Here is a 6,578-nt window from a genome sequence, read left to right as displayed (position 1 = left end):
CATGGGATTTCCCAAGCAAGGATACTAGAGTGGGTTGCCATTTCATTCTCCAGGAGATCTTCCCGACCCAGGGATCAAAACTGCGTCTCTGGCATTGGCAGGTGGATTCTTTACCACTGAGCTGCCAGGGAAGCCCCCCAAATATTCTTAAAAGTCCACAAACACTGGTGAACATAGTACTAAAACAGAAGTTGTTTTAACTGATTTGGAGCCCAGATCAGTAAGCAACAACTTAAAAATTTTGTATATTGATGTATGTGTAAAAGTATGAATATGATAGATAACAGGCAATACTAAAAAATTAGGAAAATATTTACATGTGATGCTAACTATGATTTTAAAAAGCAAAGAAATTATAAATATAAAATTCTATAAGTTAAGTCAGGGAGAGAAGGATTCGGCATAAATAGACAGGCAAAGTTAATGTTATTGGTAATACATAGATCTTACTTAGGGTGATAGATTCTATTTTTACTTCATAACATACATCTATGATTCATATTGAGACAGTCAATTCCTAGGCCACTTGATAAGAGGTCTGGGGTTCCCAAGGAAGAGGTAGGGGTCTGGAATTCTCAAGGAGGAAGAAAAGACAAATTTTTTTCTACATTCCTTAGTCTTAGTAAGGATTATATAACAACAACGTATCCTTCTTGAGGACATGTTTCTCCTTGAGAACCTTCTGACTAATCCTGTTATCTTAGAATGTATATTATGGGAGTGGATCTGGTAAGATCTTTACAAACTTGAGACATTCTTTTGATTTACTGTAATAGCCAATTAAAAAGTATATAATTCCCTTGCTTAGACTAGTGAGTGGTGCACTCTCTGGCCCCCTTCTGATGTCTATGTCAGAAGCTTTCTCTGTACCTTTTTCACTTTAATAAAACTCTGTTATACAAAAGCTATTGAGTGATCAAGTCTCGTCCCTGGTCCCAAAGCTAAATCTTCTTCTTTGGAGATCATAAATCTGACATCGTTCACTGTAAGCTATCAATATATATGTTATATATATGAAAGCAGTGTTAATCTCTCAGTCGTGTCTGACTCTTTGTGACCCCACGGACTATAGCCTACTAGGCCTCTCTGATCATGGAATTCCCCAGGCAAGAATATTGGAGCGTGTTGCCATTTCCTTCTCCAGGAGATTTTCCCGACCCAGGGATCAAATCTGAGTATCCTGCATTGCAGGCAGATTCTTTACCATCTGAGCCACCAGGAAAGCCAAATTATATATATATGTATATATATATTATATATATTATATATATATATATATATATGTATGTGTGTGTGTGTGTGTGTATACATATGTGTGTGTGTATGTCTGAATATATGTGTATATATATGTTGTTGTTGTTGTTCAGTCGGTCAGTTGTGTCTGACTCTTCGCAACCCCATGGACTGCAGCACGCCAGGCTTCCCTGTCCCTCACCATCTCGTGGAGCTTGCTCAAACTCACGTCCATTGAGTCAGTGATACCATCCAACCATCTCACCCTCTGTCATCCCCTTCTCCTCCTGCCTTCAATCTTTCCCAGCATCAGGGTCTTTTCTAATGAGTCAGCTCTTCTCATCAGATGGCCGAAGTATTGGAGCTTCAGCTTCAGCATCAGTCTTTCCAATGAATATTCCAGATTGATTTCCTTTAGGATTGACTGGTTTGATCTCCTTGCTGTCCAAGGGACTCTCAAGATTCTTCTCCAGCACCACAGTTCAAAAGCAACAATTCTTCAGCACTCACCCTTCTTTATAGTCCAACTCTCACATCCATACATGACTATCGGAAAAAGCATAGGTTTGACTAGATGGACCTTTGTTGGCAAAGTAATGTCTCTGTTTTTTAATATGCTGTCCAGGTTTGTCATAACTTTTCATCCAAGTAGCAAGCATCTTTTAATTTCATGGCTGCAGTCACCATCTGCAGTGATTTTGGAGCCCAAGACAGCAAAGTCTGTCACCGCTTCCATTGTTTCCTCATCTATTTGCCATGAAGTGTTGGGACCGGATACCATGATCTTAGTTTTCTGAATGCTGAGTTTTAAGCCAGCTTTTTCACTCTCCTCTTTCACCTTCATCAAGAGGCTCTTATATGTATGTGTGTATATACACACACACAATTATCCTTGTACAACATGGGTTTAAACTGTGAAGGTTCACTTATAGGGGGATTTATTTTTTCAATCATAATTACTTCAGTGCTGTGTGATCCATGGTTGGTAGAGTATGCATATATGAAGGACCTGTGGATACGGAGGATCAACTGTAACTTATATGTGGATTTTTGGCTATGGGGAGGGTTGACACTCCTAATCCCCATGTTGTTCAAGGATCAACTGTATAAGTTGTAGTTGGTATTAGTGTTCACCAAAATTAGCCCTTCTCTGTAACAGAATTATGAATCCCAGCCCTGGTGGGAGTCATCTGTTATTATAAGATAAGCTAGTGCATCCTGACTGGTATGGTACATATCAGCCATCACATAATCAAAAATTTTTGTACTCAAAGGAATTAGGGAATAATGCTCAAAACATACAGGTTGTAAAAACTTTTATCTTATGAGAGATAAGGACCATCTGCAGTATCTACAATTAAATCAATACAAACAATGAACAAGACAGAAACAGCCCTGGAAAGGGTGCAGTCTTAAAGCCATAGATTTCTAGTATATGCCATCTTTTTGAATTATCTGAGGGACTTCCCTGGTGGTCCAGAGGTTAAGAATCTTCCTGCCAATGCAAGGGACATGGGTTTGATCCCTAGTCCAGGATGATTCCACATGCTGCTGGGCAAGTAAGCCCCATGCGCCACCACTACTGAGCCCATGCTCTAGGGCCTGTGAGCTGCAACTACTGAAGCCTGTGTCCTAAAGCCTGTGCTCTGCAACAAGGGAAACCAGGGCAATGAGAAGCCTGAGCAAAACAAAGAAGATCCATGGAGTCAAAAATAAATAAATTATTTTTAAATGAAAAAATTTAAAAATATATAGACATCATGTATCTCCTAATATGACGTATTGAGAAAAGCACATCACTTTTGTAGTTTTCTTGCCAAATACACCAGAAAGTGAAAGTGTTAGTTGCTCAGTCATGTCTGACTCTTTGCAGTCCTATGGACTGTAGCCTCCCAGACTCCTCTGTCCATGAAATTCTCCAGGCAAGAATACTGGAATGGGTAGCCATTCCCTTCTCCAAGGGATCTTCCTGACCCAGAGGTCGAAGCCGGGTCTCCCATATTGCAGGCAGATACTTTTCCATCTGAGCCACCAGGGATCAAGCCTAAATTCAGTCAAATAAGGAGAACACATTAGACAAATCCAAATCGAAGTTGTTCTACAAACTAACTGGCCAGTATGCTGAAAGTACCAGAGTCATAAAAGACAAGAAAAGACAAAGGAATTATCATAAAAGAGTTGGTACAGACATGGCAGTTAGATATAATGTGGAATCCTGGGTTGATTCCCAGACCAGGAAAAGAATGTTGGTGGGAAAACTAGTGAAATGCAAAGTCTTGTAGCTTAGCTAATAGCATCATATCAGTGTTAATTTCCTGGTTTTGATAAAGTACTACAGTTAGAGAAGATGTTAACATTTAAGGAAAACTGGTGAAGAGTTTTGGAAACTTTCTGTACTATTTTTGCAACTTTTCTGTAAGTCTAAAATCATATCAAAATAAAAAGCTAAGAGAGAATAAAAAGGACTCTGGGTGATTAAGATGAGGCTGAAGGGTAGGATGCGGAGTGGGCTGTTGTCAGAGGCAGGACAGAGGATTTTGCATACTTTACTCGGTATTTTGTTTACATTGTGCTTTTGCATTTAGTTCAGTTCAGTTCAGTTCAGTTCAGTCGCTCAGTCGTGTCCGACTCTTTGCGACCCCATGAATAGCAGCACGCCAGGCCTCCCTGTCCATCACCATCTCCCGGAGTTCACTCAGACTCACGTCCATCGAGTCCGTGATGCCATACAGCCATCTCATCCTCTGTCGTCCCCTTCTCCTCCTGCCCCCAATCTCTCCCAGCATCAGAGTCTTTTCCAATGAGTCAACTCTTCGCATGAGGTGTCCAAAGTACTGGAGCTTCAGCTTTAGCATCATTCCTTCCAAAGAAATCCCAGGGTTGATCTCCTTCAGAATGGACTGGTTGGATCTCCTTGCAGTGAGAAGCCATATTTATACAATGTATACAATCCTAGTCAGGGTTTGAAAAGGTCCAAGTGGCCAAAGCAGTTATTTCAATGGCCTTATCAAACTGTTGCAGCTTAGACTACAGCTATGTTTTTCAAAACGTCACAAGGAACATTCAAAGATATTCACAACAATTATGTCTTGGTCAGAAAATGATGAGTGACTTCTGTTCTTTTCTTTATGTGCTCAGTCACTCAGTCATGGCCAACTCTTTGTGACCCCGTGGACAGTAGCCTGCCAGGCTACTCTGCTCATGAAATTTTCCGGGCAAGAATACTGGAGTGAGTTGCTACTTCCTTCTCTGCTTTTTTAAAAAAATATCTTTAAGTAATTTTCAAGTGATTTACAGGTATTATATTTTGCATATGTAATCAAACCCAAATTATTCTTAAAAACTTCAACACACAGAGATAGCATATTATTAAGATCTTGCTGAGTGGAAGCTGAGTTAGCAATACATTTAATTTTAACCCAATGGATTACACATTACATGGTTCATTCTGTTATAGTCTAGCTATTGCTGCCTATTATGGCATAGTCATGGCTTCCAGGAAAACCCCTACCACCCACTGTGCCAACCATTCAGCATTTGTGCTTCACCAAAAAGGAAGATTAAAGATTGTACTGAAGTGATATCTATGATCTAACTTAAAAGGTTGTAGGTAAAGGCAGAAAAAGCTTAAAATGTATGGATCCAGGAGCTAACCTATGGAAAGGTGCTCCAACTCTTAAAGTTTACATACGAAACAGAATTGTTAGAGGGTTATTCAAATTTGACAAAAGCTTTAAAAACTCACATCATCAACAAAAATCATGAAGCTGAATGAAAATTTTATAATACTCAGTAGTGAAGAACAGTTTACTCTTACCAGAGGAAAGAATGTATACTCTTTTGTCAACCTAAATACACCATGTAAGAATTGTGAGTCAAATTTTATTTGGGGTAAAATGAGGACTATAACCTGGGAGACAGCACCTCAGATAGCTCTGAGAAACTGCTCCAAAGATGTAGGGAGGAAGCATATATGTGATTTTCGTGAACAGGGAGTACGTATAATCAAGTTCATATTTTTTGCGCAAGTTTTCTGCTAGTCACAAAAAGCAGTTGTCATCATGGAGGATTTTAGTGCTTTTCTAGATATGAAGAGATACAAGAATTGGGCTCATAAAATTGGCTTCTAAAAATATCTAACTACCTGAAGACCTGTTCTGCCAGTTTCTCCCAGAGCACAGAGTGCCTCATTTCTGATCTCTACACTGAACTCCTTTCAGGGGGTGTTGAAAATCAGCAGTTGCAGCAGCGTGTGATTTAATCCTTGCAGAAGTAGATGACAACTGACAATGGCAAGTGCTAAGGTGTAGCTGACATTTTTTTCTGTTTTTTTTTTTTTTTTCCCCCTGTATTATAAAATCACTGTGGTATGAATGAGCAATCAGAGTATGTAGCCATGAATGCTTAAAAAGGTAGAAAAAAGGTATTATAGAGTGGATCAGGCAGTTAGTTGATTAAATTATATTATTTCTTTGAGATATGTAATTTTTAAAAAATATTTATTTGGTTGCATCAGGTCTTTGCTGCAACATGTGGAGTCTTCTTCGTGTTGCAAGGGCTTCTCCCTGGTTGTGGCCCACAGGCTCCAGAGAACGTGAGCTCTGTAGTTTTGACTTGAGCTTAGTTGCCACAGGGCATGTGGGATCTTAGTTCCCCAACTGGGAATCAAACCTGAGTCCTCTGCTTTGAAAGGCAGGTTCTTAACCACTGGACCACCAGGGAAGTAGCTGGATTTTGTAATACTTTAAAAGTCTGTAATTTATTATGATTTTTTTTCATTCTGGTTATTTATTTTCATCACTTATTCTATATTTGGTGTTTATATTATTTTTTAAAAATGAGCCCCCTTCCTTTATAAGCTCAGACACCCCCGAACTGGATCTGTGGGAATATGTAGGCTCTCAAATATATTTCCTAATTGCCTCTGAGGCTGCTTCCTTACTTGGAGTGTTAAATAAGAGGCTGATACTTTAATTTTTCATAGATTAACAGGGATTTAGCACTAGAGTTAATAATTCTGAGGCATTTCTGGGGAAGAATAGGATGGAATCAAAGTATCAATTTGTATGCTTCCTGGGCATGGATTTTTTCCCTGAAAATCGAAGGCTGTTTGTGGCTACTCAAATAAAACTATATTTTAATTTATTTATGTAAAAATTTAAAAATCTTAGTTCCCTTTATTCCTAGTTGGACACATGCTTTATTTAATTTTTTTGCTCTTTATTTTTTATTTATTTGAACACATGCTTTAAACTCATTTTCATTATTCTATATATAAATACAGAAGCTTTTGATTACCATTTAATCAGTTTGTATTGAACAAAATACCCTAAATAAGCAGCCCT

Source organism: Capra hircus, chromosome 8 (assembly GCF_001704415.2).
Source record: "Capra hircus breed San Clemente chromosome 8, ASM170441v1, whole genome shotgun sequence".
NCBI lineage: Eukaryota > Metazoa > Chordata > Mammalia > Artiodactyla > Bovidae > Capra > Capra hircus.
This window is presented reverse-complemented; position numbering follows the sequence as displayed.